Genomic DNA, 22,890 nt, shown 5'->3' on the forward strand with positions numbered 1-22,890 from the left:
ATCTGTAGACAACTTTGCGTGTTTAACTGTGAGTGCAATTTAGCAATCTGGGCAAAATAATTCTATCACTGTGGCTGTTGCATTATCCCATCTGCAGAAAGAAAGAAAAGGTGGATGGTACTTCGATACTGGTGGCATCAGTAATACGGCGGGTAAATTCGATAAGAGCTAATCATAATGCATGATTCGTTCACATCCTTTGTGCTGGGATATAGGAGCCTCTACATAGTAGAGGGAACGTTTGAGTGTTGAAAGCAGGAAGGGTAACACGTAATGGAGTGGATACCATGTTAGGTCCATGAGGAAGACTGCATTCTACGTTATTCTGAGTTATTTTCGTAAACAGATTCTGTTAGGGCAAGAATTTCCGTGCATACAAGTTGAGACATCAAGAAAGCGAGCGTTAACTATTTCTGTGAGGACGGTGCGGTTCTTATTTTTTACCTAGTCAAGTGACATGAGTATGAGATTGAGAATGTTGTTAGATGCATTTTAGGTTTGTAACTACTCCGTCATCAACAGTAAAGACACTTGCTGCCCGGAGGTGTTTTGCGTATGGGGGCTGCGTGAGTGCACCTTGTAGTTCTGTGATGTCAGTATAACAGTGACTGTACACTCGACAATAGAGGCCACTTTCACCTGCGTCCGGTGGCGGCTTGCAGCTGCGACTGCTCGCGCGTCCGGTCGCGTCATCAACGGCGCCTGGGTGATCACGTATTTCGCGAGGAATTTCTCAGGTGTCAAGTTTGAAAGGGGCGCCACCTCAACGGGCGTTTGTGTGTAGTTTGACAGCTGACGGCCACGTCAGTTCATGGGACCTGCCGTTAACCTCCTGTGCGGTCTAGTGGGCAGGGGGTGGCTGAGGGTGCTTTTGCGCATTGATCGCGTGGCTGTTGCATTATTTTGCGAGGAGATCTGTAGGCTGTGCTGTGCGTTATTTGGACAGTTCATGATTTCGTGTCGTCAAATCAATGTGATGCATTATTTAGGAGGAGTTACCACATCTGTACTGAAATTATTTCGGTGTAGTAGTTTGCATGTGCGTAGCTGTGGAATGCATTACTTTAACAGTCTACAATTAGCAAGTGTGTCTTTTGCGTTATTTATGAGTAGTTTGTATGTCTGCAGACTGTGTATTGTGACCCCAAGCAGGCTGACCATAGTGGCCAAGCGGTTATAGGCACTTCAGTCCAGAACCATGTGGCTGCTACAGTTGCAGATTCGAATCCTGCCTCGGGCATGGATATGAGTGATGTCCTTAGGTTAGGTTTCAGTAGTTCTGAGTCTAGGGGACTGATGACCCCTGATGTTAAGGCCCATAGTGCTTAGAGCCATTTGAACCATATTTGACCCCAAGCACATCAGGGCTAGTGTTTTGTGTTAGTGTGACAAATATACTCCATCCATAAATAAATTGTTCCAAAATAAATAAAACACACTCCTTCCTCTCTCCAGCAGCCCAGCACAGGCTGAGTCATTTTCCTACCATTTCCTAGGAATAGGTGGTGGTCGGGTGACTTAAGTTAGTGGAAGTGAGCTTTGTTTCCTGCAATTTTTTTAGGTTGGTAGAGAAACCGCAAGTGACCTTTCATTACGGCCAAAATTCAAATTCTGCACGAGTTCCTAGGATGAGGTGTGAGTTAGGTTAGTAGGCGTATTCCAAGTGACATATTTCCCCGCGATTTCTTTAGGTTAGTAGAGATAACTGTGGTGTGATTCATTATCGTGTTGGAATTTGAAAATCCCACCACTTTTCTGCGGGAGGGGGATTAGGTTAGTGGATGTAGCCAAATTGACCTATCTTCCACCAAAATTCAGTCTTCCAGCCAGAGGGGTGTGCCACTTGCATCATCAACAGACGTCACAGCCGGCATCTTGGATGGCGCCATGTGCTGTGCACGTTAGTAAACGTTAGTGCACATTAGTACTCGTCACTACACGTTAGTGCATGTTAGTACACCTTAGTACACGTTAGTGCATTTTAGTACACGTTATCCTGACAAAATGGATTGGTAAGAGGATGTGGCGGTTTGTTGAGGATCGTGGTGGAGACTAACGATTTCCTTCTAAGTCCAGGTGGGTGTGGCATTCGCGAAAATTCATTGCAAGTCCACGGTTGCACTCTCTGGTGTCAAAATGTGCTAGGCCTTGTGGTGAACTCACTGTTTGTCACCATCTTGGATAATGGTACACGCATCATCCCCTTACGTCGTGGCCGCCTTCTTGGATGACAGCACCCTCTGGTGGTGGTGCTGTTTACTAAGTCAGTTGGAGTCTGGACCTTGTGGTGAACACATTGGATGGGTGTGCTACATGAAATTGTTCAAATAAAGACTGGTGCGTGCAAAATAAAGACTTATGTCCAGCACTGGTCGAGTCCTTTTCCCACAAATCAGTTGGGTGACTGAGGTTAGTCCAAATGCCCTTTGTTTCACTCCATTTCCTTTGATTAGTAGAGATACCCCAGTTGACCTTTCTTTACAGCCAAAATTCAAACTTGGCAGCAGTTCATAGGAAGATGTGGAGGTCGGGTGACTTAGGTTAGTGTGGGTAGCCCAAGTGACGTATCTTCCCACAATTTTTCTTAGGTTAATAGAGGTGACCACTGTGTGATGCATTATACTGTTGGAATTTGAACTTCCCGCCATTTTTCTGGGGGAGGGGAGGGGGGTGAGGTTAGTAGAGGTAGCCCAATTGACCTCCTTCTTGCCAAATTTCAAACTTCCCACCAAAAGCCGCCATCTTGAATAATGTCTTGGATGATGTCATGCGCTGTTTCCAATTCTATGCGCCGCCATTTTGAATACATCTGGCAATAATGCAGAGTGGGGTGGTGCCGTCTTTGCCCGAATACTCATAGGATCCTAGCAATTAGTTATCTGCTCTTTCTAGCAAAAATATTTTCCCAGCATTCTTGGTTGATTTGTTCAATTTGATAATCATCGTCGGTATGACAACATCATGATAACTAGTCCCTGAAGCCTTTAATTGCCGATATGTTTGAAAGGGTACAGTACCGCCCAACATTGAAAATAGGTACGAAATTCTTGTCAGAACAACACATTTTTTGTGTAAAAGTAACTCAATTTCAATTAATACAGCGAAGCCGGATACCAGTGTGGGAAAGAATGACAATTTATTTATTTAATTGATCACATGTGCACTCCCTCAAAATAAATCCCTACATCCAGTTTGGTGAGATCTGTGAAATGAATGAATGTATGGTCGTCTGCTAACCACAGATAGTGAATCGGAATATATGATCATCTTTGAGTCGATCCTTTGGCTACCTTTGGTGGGACCAAAGAGATGGAAGTTACCAGAGCTTTGAGCGTCTGAAAGGTGGCTGACCAATAAGGTAGCAAGGTGCTTCTCCCACTTCGACAGAGGTGCGAGAGAACCGGAATACGGCCATGTTTCGGCACTCTGGCGCTGAACCTTCTGCTGTAAAGACCTGTTTTTTTGTTGTGCTCCGTAATGAAAGTGTGGAGGCATGGTATGGATGTGGAATATTTAAGAGTAGTTAGAACTAATCATTTCTCTTTCCCAGGAACTTTTGTGGGGAAAATTACAAAGTGAGGCAGGTAATTTTAAGGGGATTGTAGTAAACCAACGGTCACAATGAGCCCACGTGTAGTTATAAGTTGAGATACTAGCGTGTGTACAATAAGCTGAAATATTTAAGAATTAATAGAGTGTGTATCATAAGTTGAAGTATTTAAGAAATATCATTCCGTGTGACGCTAAATTTAAACTCTGAGAGAGAATCAAGGTGAGTCGGCCGTTTTTCCAGCAACGCCACTTGGCTTGCATCGCACAGGAAGAAGTGCGTTTATCTCCAGAGTTCACAGTAGGAAAGTAGAATTACAAAGTGGGGCAGTGTCGTGTGAAACTGGGATAGATATTGATTGAAGTGGGAAAGCGGAAAGTGATGATGTTGTAACAGTTCTTTGTGTTGTATTTCATATTGTTGTGTTGTATATGTCATGTAATTTGGGTATGTGTGTTTTGCATGGGGGTAGCAAGGTAGTTTCGAAAGATTTGTGGGTATGCCTGTTCCTTCTGTATCGCTCGATCTGGAGGAAAGTTTCGTGAGGATGATTGTGAGAGGCGAAGTGTGAGGTATAATAAAAGATCCACCATCCGATCCAGGGAGTGCACTGTTGCGGTAAATAGATTACGAGACCATAGTATAGAGATTCACTAACGTAAAGCCATGCCCACTGGGCGGAATTTCTCATGTGATTTTGTTGTAGGTTGTAGAATTTGTGTGTTTAGGAATAAATCAGATAGTGAATAGAAAGAGATTGGTGGCCTTTTTCATTAAATTGTATGTTGTCATAATGTCCCGAATTTATATAAAAGCCGTTAAATCAAAGGCAAAAAGTAAATGTGGTATTGCCAGTGCGTAGTGTGCAGTCAGAGTTCTATAAATCACTGATAGTCAGATGCGTGTTTCCGTTGCGTATTATTCATGCAGGAGGATAATTTGTAACTAAATAGTAAGATACGAGAATTCATGTTGCTCGATAAATTAAGGAAGAATCCACTCGCTTGGCAAACCACTCATCTTGCAGGCCTGACTGCTTGATGCCACAGTATGAGAAAGGCAAGTGGGTGCCTCTCATGTTGTTAAATGACATTTAATTATAATATGTCCTACCAAGAACAACACGTTTTTGGTGAATCTCCAATGTGCTGTTGCCAACTTTGAAAACATGCAAGTTATAACAGGAAAAAAAGTAAATATGAGAATCCTTTAACCATCAATATTACGTCTCCCATCAGCTTGTTACAACAAATCGTTCAGACAACGTTGTATTCTCGAGAGATCCTCGGTGTGCCAGTGTTTTCAAAAGGCAGAAATTCACTCAAAACACACTAAATATGGCTTCAAATGAGCACGACGAATAGAGTATGAAGTGTAGCAAGTTCTGTTTGTGACGTATAGAAAGTTCTTGTTTCGTATTGGTTCTACTGTACACGGCACGTTGCTGAAATATTTTAGACTTATTTTGTTTTTCACGTGTGAAATCAGTGTTCAGCTCGAAACAGCAACAAATGACATCATTGAACTCGTAGAGCGCTACGTCAACATTAGCTGACTGCTCCAGTGTGAAAAAAGGGCGTGTTCTAAACATGGTTAGGAATTTCGACGAATAAAATGTTTAGCGCAATCCGAGAAATTGCCGGAGCCAGGTGTTGTGCGTACGTTCAGCTCCCCGCACAAAGACAGGAAGTGGGAAACGAGCAGGGACAGCGGTGGAGCGTCGCAGCCGGCATGAAAATAGGAGGAGGTGGGCAGGCAGGTATCCGAGGAGTAGAAAAGGAAAGACAGAAAGCGTGGCAGTGGCCGGCGTTCCGCGTAATTTGGCCGATAAATAAAGCGGGCGGCGAGAGCAGTGCCAGCCACGCCGCTGGCTGCCTATACGGCCCACGCGCTTTAATTGAGAACACGGCGCTGGCGTCGCCGTAAAATAAGCTGCGCCGCCCAGTTCACGGCAGCCATTGAGGCCTGCCGCCGGTGAGGGATGGGCGGCGCACCTGTCGCAGGGGCAGCGGAGCCGGCACCACGGAGGGGGGCCGCCACGTCTATGGGCTCATTCGGCAGTTGTCCTCAAGTTTGATGAGTTTCTTTCCGTAATTGTGTCCGCTATATGCTCAGGGTACGAATTCGGACACCTATCAGGAAAAAAATTGTAGACTGGTGTTCATAGATTATATGTTCTGTTACAGTGCTGCGTTTTGTATACATTGATTTATTTGCTCAAGATTGTTTCATACAAGTTCTCCTTCCATATACCTTGATCCACATAATATTCAGATAATTTTGTTCTGCTACAGATGCAAAATTTTCTTGAAGTTCCTCCAGAAAGCACTAAGTCCAGTCAAGCAAGGGAACTGTGTTGTGTAGCAATCAGAATTAAAATGAGGCAAAGAGATGATACTGCAAATAATATGGCACGCACCGGAAGCTCGAGCGAGAAATCTCAGTCGTTAACTGGGAAATCAATGAAGCATCGCAGTGTCATTCTGCCACCACGGCACGATGCCAGAACAACAAGTAGGTGCTCTTGTGCAACACCCACCAGCCCACTGACGCAGTATAAAATACCGGTATAGGGTGCCACCGAAGTCGGATGACTGCCAGAGGAGACGGACCTACATAGCCATTAGAGGACAGTGTGGCAGTGCTGCACTTCGGACGTGGAGAGTCGGGACCTTCCTATTGTGACGACTGATTCTTCTGTTTTGGCTCAACGTCCAGTATGCGAGTGTAGTAAGTGCAACAGTCCGTTTCAGAAACTGTTATCCTTCTGTTCGACGACGTTGAAGCAACTCTTCTGCGATTCTTTTGCGACCTTCTTTCTGCTCTTCACTCAGATCACCTGGAACCCATCCTGTACAATTCTCGTCTTTAACTTTTCAGTAATGATTCTGTAAACTCGGGTGACAGACGTTCTGGCCTCGTATACAATTTCCTCACATGTTTTTCGTCGAACCTCTATCAAGATGTCATTAACAATAACTTGAGAAGAGTAGTCTGTTGCCGTCAATTGCTTTCCACTTCTTGGGTTGACCTCAGCGCTTACGCAACTTTCAAGGACACGAGCAGACCACCGATCCACTACAGTGTTCCCACACACCTCCCTTAGAGCGCTGTAAATTTCGGTTGGATGCTTTCCACGTAGGAAATCGATTTTGGCGTAGGAACGGTGGTGACTACGTGTAATCCTACCTGACTCGGTTTCAGCTTACATTTCAGACACAGCCGCGCCAACAACCAAACGCGTGTACTACTGTGACGCCTGAGGTCTCGCTCACAGCTGACACGAATTTCAAACTGATCACGACAGCGCAGCGGTCGCGCGTGCGCAGCGTGCAGGACTTTTGAAATGACCCTCGTACTCTTACCGTGACTAGTTGTGAACATTAATTTCCACGTCAACCAGCTTCTTTCACTTTCAAAACTTCTAATTGGTTTTTAAATTTTTAATTTCGGCGCGACTGCCTACGCCGGTGAGTCGAGCGTCCGTGGGACGTTTGTGAGCAGGCGACGGCGTCTCATCCGCAGGTGCGGCCGTATTTCGTTCGGGCGAGGCGCCGTGTTTTGTCTTGCGTGGGGGCGGAGGACACGTGAACAGGCGCGGAACAACGCCCGACAACAATGGCGAATTTCCCTCGCCGAGAGCGCCTTCGCTACCTTTTCTGAGCATCATTTTTCCTTGCTTAATACGCTTAACAATCATGTAGTAGGTGTGCTCGAATAGGAAAGGTTATTTTGTAACTTTGCCTGGTGCAATACCCCGATTCGCGTGGTGTCTTTTCGCTGCGTCGCAAACATGTATTATAGTAGTACTGGCTGTATATCAACTAACTAACACGAAAGAAACAAACTGAAAAAAAGACGCATCATAAAGGAGTGATACGAATGGGACGTAAATCGATAGGTGTGCTGTACGTGTGTAGACAAACAAATGATTACAGTTTCTGAAAAATTTGATGATTTATTCGAAAGTACTTCACGAATTGAGCGAGTCAATAACGCACTGCTCCGCCCACGACTCTAACTCGGCTTGGCGTTGCTGCAAGTTCTCCTGAGAGGTGTAGTGCCAAATACTGTCCACTTGGCGAGTTGGATCGTCAAAATCCCAAGATGGTTAGAGGCCCGTGCGTATAATGTTCCAAACGTTCGGAGATGGGGAGACTTCCGGCGACTTTGCTGACGAGGACAGGGTTTGGCAAGAAGTAGAAACTATCGCCGTGAGCGGGAACACATTATTTTAGTGAAATGTAGGCTGAGGACGGCTTGCCATGAAGGGCAACAAAACGGGGCGTACAGCACCGTCGGCGTACTCTGTCCTGTAAGGCTGCCGCGGATGACAACCAAAGGGGTCCTGATATGAAAAGAAGTGACACCCCAGGTCATCACTCACGGTTTTAGAGCCATATGGTGCGTGGCAGAAGGGTTGGTATGTTACTGCTCTCCGGAACGTCTCTAGACATCTATTTGCAGGTCATCGCAGCCTAGTTAGAAGCGAAACTCATCACTGAAGATAATTCTACCCGAGTCAGTGTGATTCCAGGTCGGAGACCTAGAGACGCCCTGGACACTGGTGCGATACCAACCAGACTGTCGCCCGCCATACTGCCCGACAACCAGCAGTGATGGTCTGGGGTGCCTTTTCTTTTCCCAGCGGGGCCCATTTGGTTGTCATCCACGGCACCATTACGGCACAACTGTAGTCGACGATATTGTACGCTCCGTTTTGTTGCCCTTTATGATGAGCCATCCTGGGCTTACATTTCATCAAGACAATGCCCGCCCTTACACGGTACGCGTTTCTGCTGCTTGTCTTCGTGCTCGCCAAATCCTGTGTTGACCAGCCGTCAGATCTTTCCCCATCTGAGATCATTTGGAGCACTATGGGCGGGGTCCTCTAACCAGCTCGTGATTTGGACAATCCAAAGCACCAACTGGACACACAATTTGGCAGGATACCACTCACGAGGGCATCCGACAACTCTGTGAATCAACGCCAAGCCGAATGTGCATATGGGCCATACGTCGACCAACGCATTACTTACGTGCTCAATTTGTGAAGCTCTTTGTTTCGAATAAATCATCCAAATTTTCTGAAATTATAATAATTTGTTTATTTTTAATGTACTTGACATGTACGAATTTCCGTCTCATTCGGGTAATTCTTTGTATATAAATAGCCCAAATACTTTGTTTTACATTATGGTATAACAAAGGAGCTAACTTCAGGTAAGGTTCATAAATGTTAAATATCGTTTTTGGTGAATGCTGCATCAGTAAAACAAATGTAAAACATCTTCTGCTACCGTTGAATTTGGAGGAAAAAAAATTAAAAAAGATGGCGATTCAAGTCGCTAAGGAGTCACTAGATATCATTAACAAATAACTAGGACTACAACAACGCGCCAAAACAGGTGAAGAAACGTGGGTTTACGGATATGACGTCGGAACTAATGCTCAACTGCCCCACTGTGGATAGCCATGACCGAACGGACCTGCACATAACAGCATAGAGCACCATGCGCTTTTGTCACTAGATCGAAAGCTGAATAAACAGTAATACTTACAAGTTGAATCAATACGAAAGAAAGTACAACGCCCGCATTTGTCGCGAAAATATGGTTTCTGCATCGAGACTATTCACCTGCCTACATTTTGTTATTTGTTGGTGAATTTTTGTCCAAAAGCGATACGTAATGATGCATCAGGCTCTATATTGGCGAGATGAGGCCAAATGTGACTTTTCCTGTTTCCAAGAATAAAGAAAACCGTAAAGGACTGTCATTTTAAGAGCATCGCATCGCTGAGAGAGCTAAAAGCTGTGACAAAGATCGTGTCTAGAAGTGTTTCGGTGATCGGTAAAAGTGCTAGCACAAGTGGTCTACAGACGACAGTGTTGACATAGACGAATCAACAAAATATTTTCCAAAAGAAAAAAAAAAAAATACTCCTTACACTCCTCGTACAGTCAAAAATGCAAAGACACTGTCCAACCACATTAATGTGACCACCTGTCAGTAAGCTTTAATAACCACCTTATCCCGCTCAGAACTCTGTGAGACGTGTATGAAGAGAATCACTGGGGTTCTGCAAGGTGCGAAACCATGCCGACTCCAGCGCCGTGGCCAGCTGTGCTACATTTCTCGGTTGAGGATCCGTGGCAACCAACAACCTGACCGAGTTGGTCCCACGGATTCTCGATTGGGTGTAGATCCGGAACGTCTGGTGGCCAGGGGAGTACGATAAACTCATCCTGACGCTCTTCGAACCACGCACGTACACTGTGAGATGTTGCATTGTCCTGCTGGTAGGTGTCATCGTGTCGACGAAAGACAGCTGTTTGTAGGGGGTAGACACGGTCCCCAAGAATAGCTGTATACTTGTGTTGATCCAGTGTGCCTCCAGAATGACGGGATCACCCAAAGCATCCCACGGAAATATCCCCCAGACCATAACGCTCCGACAATTGACGCAGGGTGCTTGCTTTCAGACGTTTCACGCCGTACACGCCAACGGTCACGCATCCTACGGAGCATAAAACGTCTTTCATCTGAAAACGTCACCTGCCGCCGCACAGTGGACGTCCAATTGCGATGCTGGCGTCCGTATTGTAGCCTTCGTCAGCGATGAATAGCAGTGCGCAGGGGTGCATGACCCAGGCACCTGCCGCGGAGTCCTACACGCAGCAACGTTCGCTGAACGGTCGTAACCCCTCGGTTCAACTATGTAGTCAGCTGTTCGACAACTGCGCATTATTCTTCGGTACACATCTCCGCAGCCAGCGCCCACCCCCTGTCCTCTATGGCCCACGGTGCAACACGGTTGTCCCAGCGGTCTTGGTTACTGCCATTTTGCCATCGGAGTATTCTTTAACCACGGCAGCACGGGAACAGGCTACAACCTTAGTCGTTAGCTTCCACCCTTGGCCCAGAACCCAATGCTTATGCCCTTTTGGACGTCAGATAAATCAATCCGCTTCCGTGTAGCTACGGTGACTGCAGTGTCTGCCGCGTCCCCCTGACACGCCTTGTACGCTGTCCACTGCTAGTGCCGGATCCTCCCGTCTGTGAGCGGCTGCTGCGAACTGGCGGTGGTCACGTTAATGTGGCTGGCCCGTGTGTCGTTAATTATAATTTATGATGTCGCACTGCAAATCTTAATGTGATCGATTTAGGTGTATCCATTCGACTGCTGCTGCGTAAACTTCAGAGTGGATTCCATTCCGAAGTCTGTCCACCAGGACAACACAACAATAATTGCAAACAAGTGAAACTACAGCATTGGTCGTATAAATTGATACGACCAAAGCTGGAGGTTCCCTTGTTTGTAAACCTTGAAAGTTTGTGCATCAGTTTGAATCATGAATTTGAGAGAATTCTTGCAGATTACAACAATTATGACTTTAATTATTCGTCGTCTAAATGCACTACGCTTGTATGTTGCTACACTCTAGTTTCAATACGAATTTACGGACTGAGTACAATGCCCGGAAACAGACCTTTTAAATCTGGCCTGTGATTTTGCCCAACGAATATTCTGTGCTCTACCTGTCACGCATCTCAGCTGTGAGCTCCCCTTATGTGCTAAAAGAGAATTCATTTACATCGAGATGACAAAGTCATGGGATGCATCCAAATGACGTGTCGCACCTCCTTGTATCCGCCGTAGTACGGCAACTAGACGTGGCAGGGACTCAACAAATCGTTGCAAGTCTCCTACAGAAATACTGAGCCATGCTGCCTCTATAGCCGTCCATAATTGCGGAAATGTGGCCGGTGCAGAATGTTAGGCATAAAGCGACCACTCGATTATGTCCCAAAAATGTTCGATGGGATTCACGTCAAGCGATTTGGGTCGCGAAATCGCTCGCTCGAACTGTCCAGAATTTTCTTCAGAACAATCGCGAACCATTGTGGCACGGTGATATGACGTTGTTTGCGAACATGCAATTCATGAATGGTTGCAAACGGTCTCCAAGTAGCCGAACATATCTTTTTTCAGTCAATGATCGGTTCAGTTGGCACAGATGAGTCAGCCCATTCCACGTGAACACAGCCCACTCCATTACGGTGCTACCACCAGCTTGCAAAGTGCCTTGTTGACAACCTGGGTCCACGGCTCGGTGGGGTCTGCGCCACATTTCCCCTGTCATCAACTCTTGTTGAAATCGGGACTCAACTGAGCATACCACGATTTTCCAGTTGTCTAGCGTCCAACTGACGTGGTCACGAGCCTAGGAGAGGTGCTGGAGGCGATGTCGTGCTGTGACCAAAAGCACTCGCATCGGTCGTCTCCTGCAAGAGCTCATTAACGCCATATCTCACCGGACTGTCGTAACGGACACGTTCACGGAATGTCCCACATTGATTTCACGCAGTTTTCTTGTCTGTTATCACTGACAACTGTACGCAAGCGCCGCTGCTCTGGGTCGTTAAGTGAAGGTCGTCGGCCACTGCGTCGTCCCTGGTGAGAGGTTAATGCCCCAAGTTCGATACTCTCGGCACACTGCAACCACATCACCTGTACGTTAGGTGTGTTACATACCTATCAGGCGTTACCTCACCTCGATCGCTTTGTTTGTGTATGCGGTCGGCGTCTTAATAGATTCCCCCAAAATCTGGAAGCTGTCAACTGCCTAGAAACTGAAGGAGAATCGGCTGCGTAACCTCCAGAACATTTTTGTTCTACTTAGTTAACCGGTTGTCTGTTACTTAAAAATAAACAATATTTAAAGCGAAATTGAAATCGTCAGTGTTTAATTTAAGTTTTATTCGAATATTGTTGATTTGTAAAGTGAAACAGAGGCATGTTGCGTGAAAATGAAATGAAAAAAAAAGGGGGAATACAGCTTTATCATGTAGCGCAAGGAAAACGCAATTTCCTCATAAAAAGGAAATTAAAAAACCTCAGAACGAAAGCATATCAAACATCGCTTCAATACCTTGTCGAGTTCACATAAAACATGTATCTGTTACTGCTAAGTGCGCAGCTCGTGGTCGTGCGGTAGCGTTCTCGCTTCCCACGCCCGGGTTCCCGGGTTCGATTCCCGGCGGGGTCAGGGATTTTCTCTGCCTCGTGATGACTGGGTGTTGTGTGACGTCATTAGGTTAGTTAGGTTTAAGTAGTTCTAAGTTCTAGGGGACTGATGACCATAGATGTTAAGTCCCATAGTGCTCAGAGCCATTTGAACCATTTTGTTACTGCTAAACAACTTTTGTACATATTAATAACAATAGGAAACTTTCGTCTTCGATGGGGATGAATAACGTTCTATTCAGTACAAAATAACAATAATTATAGAGTTCTTTATGTTTGTCCACATAAACTGTACCTGCATGAAAAGTAATTGCTTTAGTTACACAAGAGCGCAGAAGTGACACGATGAGATAAATTTTAACACTTACGAAATGCACTTTAAATTTTATAGGGATATAAAGTACGAAATGGATTAACACTGAACGACGTTCGATTGTTATTATGCGCCAAACAAGCAAACAAAAAACAAAGACAAGTCATCTGGTTTCTCTCTCGCACATTCATTTATGTTTCTTTTCTACCAATGCTACCGGTAATCCTACCATTTACTGCGTCATTTATGAGCTGTACCAAACTACAGAACCGTGGTAATTATCAGCAAAGTTATTATCTGCAGGAAAGATGAAACCCAGAAATCAGTTACCTGGACAAGAGATGATACACGAGCTAACGTCGAAAATGCAAGAGTGCATCAAAAACATATGTAGACTAAAATATCTGTCTAAATTTCAAATAAATATTTTCTTGCCCCAGGAAGTCTTAATTACATTTTTACTAAAGATTTTCCGCTGTCTGAGATAATTGGTAGACTGTGGAAGTTCGTTTGAAACAGTCCGAATATCGTTTGTTAGAGGGGAGGCTTTGAAGTGGACTAAACCCTGCCGCATAATCTAAATATAGAGTGATTGTAATGAGAGCCCCAGTTTCAAAATATTTTGAAAAAAAAGAACCACAGCTCAGGATAACATCAAATTTGAACGGAATATTATCGAAGAAAGGGGAAACGTTATGAAAACAAAAAAAGGGAAAATTTTACTATTCGATGGAGCTGTTAACGACAAAATACGAAAAGTAATTTGCCTCAGGAAAATTAAAAACCGAAGACAATGTTGCTTTTTATGCGGTTTTTCGCCTCAGCACAATTAAAAACGAATCTTTCCGCGGTGGTTGGGCTTACCGAACTACCAGTGCCACAACTGCTGGATGCCGAACTTGTCTGGTCACGCGCATTGCGCTCTACGGCTGGTTTAACGTGAAACTCGCACCCCAGCCGCTGCATTGCGGTTCGCCTTTCTTTTGTGGCCGAGTCCACTTACATTATGACGCTTACAGCGCTATCTAGTCGGAAAATTTTTGTTAAATTTGTTTTTGTTTCCATAACGCTTTCTCCCTGGTTGATAATGTGCCGTTCAAAAATTACGTTATTTCGGGCAGCGATTCTCTTTTAACGCCGTTTTGAAACGTAGATAGGATCCTACAAGTAACGCACGAGGTCCAGCCGCCTACCAGTAGGCATGTGACAGATGCACCATCTAATATATTCCAAAACGTCTCACATAAAAACGGAATTCTTCCGGGGCTCATACGCCTTTTAGTGATAGGTAAAGGCAAGTGTTTTTGACAGCCCTTAGGTTAGGGACGTTTTGTATACCCAACAGAAGGGCCTTCTTAGTCTCACTATCCTACAGTACACCGTCAAAATATGAATGTTGCACTCTTTTGTCTTATCTCTATCGAACACAAATACAATGTTTAAACTGCGTATGAAGATGAAATCGAACACTGTGTGACAAAACCTCGATACTGAAAAGTTGGATTATGGTGATAACATTAAATCCTTTCTCTTGTAAGCGCTCTTTGCTTGTTTATTTTTATGTATAGTCACTAATTCTTCTTCTGTGCTCTCTCTGGTGTCTAGTACTCCACTGTTCAAAGTATGTAGCATTATCTGTATAACAATTAGCATTTTTGTTAAATAGTGTTTCAAGAAACTTATATATAACTCTCGCCTTTGTCCCTGCAAAGATATTAATTCAATATATTTGTCATTAACAGCCATACAAAAGGTTGGGACTGGATTGGTTAGTGGTTGAAACAATAGTGCACCATTCATGCACTATGGTTAAACATTTTCTGTTATTTCACAAAGAACAAGCCTTCATTCAAAACGAAGCCTGATTATACATTCATGTTCAGGAGAAAAAAAAACAGAGCACCTTGAGCGACTAGAGACAGAAGGTTCATATTCACAGGACATATACGAGGGCAGTTCAATAAGTAATGCAACACATTTTTTTTCTCGGCCAATTTTGGTTGAAAAATCCGGAAATTTCTTGTGGAATATTTTCAAACATTCCCACTTCGTCTCGTATAGTTTCATTGACTTCCGACAGGTGGCAGCGCTGTACGGAGCTGTTAAAATGGCGTCTGTAACGGATGTGCGTTGCAAACAACGGGCAGTGATCGAGTTTCTTTTGGCGGAAAACCAGGGCATCTCAGATATTCATAGGCGCTTGCAGAATCTCTACGGTGATCTGGCAGTGGACAAAAGCACGGTGAGTCGTTGGGCAAAGCGTGTGTCATCATCGCCGCAAGGTCAAGCAAGACTGTCTGATCTCCCGCGTGCAGGCCGGCCGTGCACAGCTGTGACTGCTGCAATGGCGGAGCGTGCGAACACACCCGTTCGAGATGATCGACGGATCACCATCAAACAACTCAGTGCTCAACTTGACATCTCTGTTGGTAGTGCTGTCACAATTGTTCACCAGTTGGGATATTCAAAGGTTTGTTCCCGCTGGGTCCCTCTTTGTCTAACCCAACACCATAAAGAGCAAAGGAGAACCATCTGTGCGGAATTGCTTGCTCGTCATGTGGCTGAGGGTGACAATTTCTTGTCAAAGATTGTTACAGGCGATGAAACATGGGTTCATCACTTCGAACCTGGAACAAAACGGCAATCAATGGAGTGGCGCCACACCCACTCCCCTACCAAGAAAAAGTTTAAAGCCATACCCTCAGCCAGTAAAGTCATGGTTACAGTCTTCTGGGACGCTGAAGGGGTTATTCGATGTCCTTCCCCATGGTCAAACGATCAACTCTGAAGTGTATTGTGCTACTCTTCAGAAATTGAAGAAACGACTTCAGCGTGTTCGTAGGCACAAAAATCTGAACGAACTTCTCCTTCTTCATGACAACGCAAGACCTCACACAAGTCTTCGCACCCGAGAGGAGCTCACAAAACTTCAGTGGACTGTTCTTCCTCATGCACCCTACAGCCCCGATCTCGCACCGTCGGATTTCCATATGTTTGGCCCAATGAAGGACGCAATCCGTGGGAGGCACTACGCGGATGATGAAGAAGTTATTGATGCAGTACGACGTTGGCTCCGACATCGACCAGTGGAATGGTACCGTGCAGGCATACAGGCCCTCATTTCAAGGTGGCGTGAGGCCGTAGCATTGAATGGAGATTACGTTGAAAAATAGCGTTGTGTAGCTAAAAGATTGGGGAATAACCTGGTGTATTTCAATGCTGAATAAAACAACCCCTGTTTCAGAAAAAAATGTGTTGCATTACTTATTGAACTGCCCTCGTACTTTAGTATGTGTTGCAGAAACGATCAGCATTTGAACCATGTCGGTCCACGGTTTCAACATCAATATCGATATCGCGGCGCAACACCATCTATCGCTAAAATGTGCCTGCGGCACTCGTTTTCGCTATAAGCCGAAAGGTAATGGAGGGGTATGACTTGAGCAGACGTGCAGGATGCCTCGCAGACCTACACACGAACCGTACCGTCAAAATCAGTGAGTTTCATAGAGGGCACATTATTGGCATGAGAGAATGTGATGCCCCCATGCTGCAAACTGCTGCTCGTGTAGGACCAAATGTTTTGCTAGTGCAATGAGTGTGCCTCACCCAGCCAAACGTGCTACGAAACAAATGAACACCACACAGCCAAAACAACACGTAATGGCGGTGAAAACTCTGCCTATGTTTTGAAAAAACGGTGAAAGTGCAGTGTCAAGCGACCATACGCCACGAAATCTGCCTATTCACATCGCCAGAAACATATGAGAAAGTACGACAATATCAAAACTGTAAGTTACACGCGAGAAACGTCATATATATTCATTTTCAATTGAAAATGCATAATAAACAGAAAGATAAAAATTACGTTTTGCTGTTTTGCAGATGAGAAGTTGTAGTTTGTATAGCAGAATAGCCACCAAAATAAATGTCCAATAGTATCAAGTAAAGTATGTAAACTAATGCATACATCTACTCTTTTTGCCAATTAGTTATAAACATAACTTTGACATAATGTTATAAATAACACGTAGTGCATCAGGTCGTTAATAAATATCTCAACTGTGAACTATGAACAAATTATGTATAACATTTTACAACAATTATTCATTCACAATTGTAAACATTATGTACCAAAAGTTTCGCTAAATGTTAATTTATGACAGCAATTTTACAGTTAAAAAATAAGAAAACGCCTCGCGGAATAGCCGTGCGGTCTGGGGCGCCTTGCCCCGGTTCGCGCGGCTCTCCCCGTCGGAGGTTCGAGTCCTCCCTCGGGCATCGGTGGGTATGTTGTCCTAACTTAAGTTAGATTAAGTAGTGTGTCAGCCTAGGGATCGATGACCTCAGCAGTTTGGTCCCTTAGAACTTACCACAAATTTAAATTTTTTTTATGAAATGAACCCACTGAAGATAGCACAAAATGTGCTGAAACATGTCTGGGTGAAAAAAAAGGTGTCTTGCATAAGGCGGAATTCCTCTTCCCATCTCGTAGCAAAAACGGATGTAACAAGAACTGCAACACCACAAGATGATTAGTTTGTATGCAGGTGAACTGTCCTTACGAGAGTGTGATGAATGGTGTGCTTTGGGTTGTAGCTACGTCCTAACGCAGATGTGCTTTAAGGCATATTTTACGTTGTACTTCACTTATCTGGACATAGTGTTTGGCAGTGGCGACTGGTGGTATTTGAATCTAGGTGTTGCGCCGAAGTTTTCAGTGTCGCACTTTTATATGAAGAACTTATAAAGCAATGAAAGGGGATGATTTTTGAACTCGGCACCTTGCTCCCGACGTGCCATCCCAATAAATTATATTTCAAAACACACCTTTTCAAGAACATGTGCAGATTATCACACATACTAACTCTTAAAATGCGAAACCAAAACACAATAATGTAATATAAATGAAATACGATTTCTTCAATCACATCCAATATGTCGGATGTGCCAGCTTCTGTCGCCATCAGCGAATAGAAATACAGGCAGATTACGTGACGTGTGCATAGTCTCCCTTGTGCAAAAAATACGAAGATGTTATCTGAAGCAAATAAAGCAAATATTGTGAATCTTCAGGTTTTCGCGGCGCAAAGACTGCTCCATTAAGTTTCGGGAATGCAACCGCATGAATTCTGCTTCTTCTTCTAATATTTCGGCTGTATACCTTTCAGCCATCTTCAGAGAGAGCCGTACGACTGACGCTCCAGCGCTCGCTCCATCCTTTTAAACTCGCGGACCGCGCCAATGCGCATGCGGCCACAGATAAACAAGGCGCCAGTGATGTTGATCGGCGGCAAAGACGTAACATAAGCATGAGTTACGTCTGTGGCTCACCCCCCAGTACCCTCTCCTCCTTAATGACCGTCCCTTTCCTGACAACCTCAGTAAGGCCAACCACTTTGCCTCCCACCTCTCTGATGTTTTTTCCATCCCAGATGATCCCCACTTTGATTATTCCCTCTTCCCTGATGTCATGGACCGTGCGAATACCTCTGTTCCTCCCCTTGCTCCTAGCTTCCAGTACTTGGGCCACACCCCTCCTTCTGCACTTAACACTCCCATCACTACACAGGACATCGGCCTCACACTCCGCACTAAACGCAACACTGCTCCCGGCCACGACTGTGTTACCTACCGCCACCTCAAACACTGCCCTCCCTCCTTCCTTTCCCTCCTTGCCACCCTCTACAATGTCATCCTTGCCACTGGCTTCTATCCCGCCCTGTGGAAAACCTCCCGTATCCTGATGTTCTCCAAACCCAATAAGCCTCCATCTGATGCCTCTTCCTATCGTCCTATCTGTCTCACATCGGTGTTCAGCAAGCTCTTGGAATCCATCCTTTCCCGGCGCATCCATCTCCACCTCCACCAAAACCACCTCCTCCCAAACACCCAATGTGGCTTTCGACCTTCCTTCTCTGCTGATGACCAACTCCTCCGCCTCACTCATCTCCTCTCCCTCCAGCTTAACTCCCGTCGCTCCGCCATTTTTGTCTCACTTGACCTCGAAAAGGCCTACGACCGTGTCTGGCATCCCGGTCTCCTGTTTAAACTCCAAACCTACGCCCTTCCTATCAACTATATCCGTCTGGTGGCCTCCTTCCTCTCCCACCGCCCCTCCTATGTTACCATCCATAATGCCAATTCCCACACCTTCTACCCCTCTGCCGGTGTGCCCCAGGGCTCTGTCCTCTCCCCTCTCCTCTACCTCCTGTACACGGCAGATATGCCCCAACCCCCCCCCTCCAGTACACCTCTTGCAATATGCTGATGACACCGCATTCCTTGCCCTCGCTCCTACCCTCCAACGGTCCCAACGCCTTCTCCAGAATCACCTTGACCTTTTTGCTGCATGGTGTAACCAATGGCTCCTGAAACTCAATCCTTCCAAGACCCAGGCAATCATCGTAGGTCGTACCACTCGCTCCTTCCGGCTCCTGGATTTCTCCCTTACTGTCTGCGCACGTCCTGTCCGCCTCACCCCCACCCTCACCTACCTTGGCCTCACCATTGACCGTCACCTCACCTGGCTACCTCATCTCCGCTCCATCCAATCCAAAGCCCGCAACCGCCTCCGACTCCTCAAACTCCTCTCTGGCCGGACATGGGGGTTGCACCCCTCTACTATCCTCCACACCTACAAATCCTTAATCCGTCCCATCCTCTGTTACGCCAGTCCTGCCTGGATATCTGCCCCCCCCCCCCCAAATTCTATCAGTCCCTCCAGATCCTTGAGCGTCATGCACTCCGCCTTGCCTTCCGTATCCGCCTCCCGTCCCCCACGCGGATCCTCTATGATCTCATTCCTTTCCCCCATCTCCTCCTATTCCTCGAACATATCCGCATCCTCTACACCTCCCGCCGTCTTGAACCCCCTCACCCCCTGGTTGCTCCTCTCCTCTCCCATCCCCGCCCCCTGCCACGTCTTCACCGTTGTGTCCCCCCCTACCCTCCATCTCTACACCCTCCATCTCCTTTCCCAAGGTGGCTTCCGTCAACTCCCCCTCCCGGATGATGCCCTCTCTCCCTCCATTTATCCTTCCTATCAACTCTGATCCTCACTCCCCCTCCTTTCCTCCGTCCTTTCCCTGGGCTCCCTCTTCCTCCCCCCCTTCCCTCCTGTGTTTTCTCCCTGCCCCTCCTCCCCCTAGGTCCCTTCTCCCCCTCCCACCCCGAGTCCTTTTGCATTCCCCTCCTCTGCCTTCCCCACTCCCTGGCCCGTCTGCTCAGCGCCCCCCACCCCTCTTATGGGTCCTCATTCTCCACTGGCTTCTTTCCCCCCTCCCACCCTTCCCCTTTTCCTCTCCTTCCCCCCCCCCCCTTTTTTTTTATTTCTCCGTCATCTGTCCTGTTTCCCCCCCACCTGCTCTCGGCTGTGGTATGTCATGTTTGTGCCCACTTTTTAGTGCTGTGTTTAAGTGAGTGTTCAGTGTTGTGCGTACTTCCACAGTGATGCGAACAGAAATCATGCTGTCGCTGGGTGTGCATTTTATATTTTGCGAACAGAAACCAGACTGTCGCCGTGTTTTTTAACTGTCTGTTATTTTTCTGCTTCTTGTGTATTTTCTTAGTATCATCAACCCTGTGTTTTATGTTTTAAGTTCTAGAATTTTCTGCCATTTTACCTTTAAATCACCGATTTTGTCGCCAACTGTTATTTTTTTCTTATCTTCATCTTTTTAACACAACTTCTGTAGGCTGAAGAGCGGCGTAGTAAGCTGCTGCCAGCCCGCCCCCTTCGGGGGGAATTGAAATTCAATAAAGAAAAAAAAAAATGTCTGTGGCTGCGCATTCGATCCATGCTGGGAGGTCGATGTATTACTGGGAGCTGAACTGTAGCGACGTCTTTGTAAGTTCAATATTGAAAGTGCCGGATTCCATGATTTATCTAATGTGAAACCGCTGTCTCTATTAATTAAATTCTTCGTCAAGCGGATTTCAATGGCCTCTTTTACTACGGAGTCCCAGAAAGATGAAACAGAAGTCAGAATTTCGACATTTTCATATACCATAGAGTGACCAGAGTCAATACAATGCTCTGCCACAGCCGATTTACTGGGTTGTAAGAGCCGAGTGTACCTGCGATGTTCCGTACACCTCTCTTGGACTGTACGATTCGTTTGTCCGATATATGAAAGGCCACATTCACATGGTATCTTGTAAACTCCAGGCTTGCGGAGTAAAAAGTCATCTTTAACGGAACCCAGGAGTGCAGCCGTCTTCGCCGGTGGACGAAAAATCACTTTTACTTTATGTTTAGTGAGGATCCGTCCTATTTTGGATGAAAGGCTTCCCACATACGGCAGGACAGCCATGGATTTAAATGTTTCCTCGTCATCTTCTGCATTCCTTTACGGACACCTTAGGTTTTATTTGTAGTGCGTTACGTATCTGTTGTGGAGACAAAACTGCAGGACTTCTTAAACCATCTGAATTCCATCCATGGACAAATTCAGTTTACAATGGAAGTGGAAAAGGAGGGATGTCTTCCATTTTTGGATGTCTTGGTTCGGCGCAAAGAAGATGGCACTCTGGGTCATGCAGTATATCGGAAACCGACCCATACGGACTTATATTTACATGCAAATAGCTGTCACCATCCTTCGCAGACGAGTAGTGTTCTAAGAACTTTGGTACACCGAGCACACGTCATATCTGATGAAAGTAGTTTAAAAGACGAACTTTTACATCTGAAGAGAGTTTTTGAGGACAACGGGTATTCTCCACAACAGATACGTAAGGCACTACAAATAAAACCTAAGGTGTCCGTAAGGAATGCAGAAGATGACGAGGAAACATTTAAATCCATGGCTGTCCTGCCGTATGTGGGAAGCCTTTCATCCAAAATAGGACGGATCCTCACTAAACATAAAGTAAAAGTGATTTTTCGTCCACCGGCGAAGGCGGCTGCACTCCTGGGTTCCGTTAAAGATGACTTATTACTCCGCAAGTCTGGAGTTTACAAGATACCATGTGAATGTGGCCTTTCATATATCGGACAAACGAATCGTACAGTCCAAGAGAGGTGTACGGAACATCGCAGGTACACTCGGCTCTTACAACCCAGTAAATCGGCTGTGGCAGAGCATTGTATTGACTCTGGTCACTCTATGGTATATGAAAATGTCGAAATTCTGACTTCTGTTTCATCTTTCTGGGACTCCGTAGTAAAAGAGGCCATTGAAATCCGCTTGACGAAGAATTTAATTAATAGAGACAGCGGTTTCACATTAGATAAATCATGGAATCCGGCACTTTCAATATTGAACTTACAAAGACGTCGCTACAGTTCAGCTCCCAGTAATACATCGACCTCCCAGCATGGATCGAATGCGCAGCCACAGACGTAACTCATGCTTATGTTACGTCTTTGCCGCCGATCACCATCACTGGCGCCTTGTTTATCTGTGGCCGCATGCGCATTGGCGCGGTCCGCGAGTTTAAAAGGATGGAGCGAGCGCTGGAGCGTCAGTCGTACGGCTCTCTCTGAAGATGGCTGAGAGGTATACAGCCGAATTATTAGAAGAAGAAGCAGAATTCATGCGGCTGCATTCCCGAAACTTAATGGAGCAAAGCAAATATTATGCATTATCTGGGAAGTATGCAGAAAAAACAATAAACTCTACTATATTCAAGTAATGAATTACATATCTTTTAAAATTGCAGGTAACAAAAACACCAGAAAAAGAGGCAACTTATAAAACATGGCTACACTTTTTCTGCCTTGGTTGGCATTGAAATTTGGCTTTCCCGATTTTTCTGTAACGCAGTCTTGTGAGTCACACGCCGATTCAGGTCTGCGACATCTAACGCGAGATGATTTCAATAGAAAATATCGCCAAGACCGACAATCTTTCCTGGCTCAGAGAGGTCCTTAAGAAAGCTTTTATTTTTTTAAGTAGGGAAATACCTTTAAGCTACGACTTGAACAGTTTTTAACACTAAGTGAACATCTTATCTAGGTAGTTGCTTATTACAAACCCCACCAGATAATAAC

At 45.5% G+C, this 22,890-nt stretch overlaps 1 protein-coding gene across 1 annotated transcript in view; it reads right to left on the minus strand.

Moving 5' to 3' along the window:
- The window catches only part of LOC126204386 (transcription factor SUM-1), a 542,825-nt gene that overhangs the window by 267,240 nt on the left and 252,695 nt on the right, over window positions 1-22,890 (minus strand). The window lies entirely within an intron of this gene.

Source organism: Schistocerca nitens, chromosome 9, assembly GCF_023898315.1.
Source record: "Schistocerca nitens isolate TAMUIC-IGC-003100 chromosome 9, iqSchNite1.1, whole genome shotgun sequence".
NCBI classification, from domain to species: Eukaryota; Metazoa; Arthropoda; class Insecta; order Orthoptera; family Acrididae; genus Schistocerca; species Schistocerca nitens.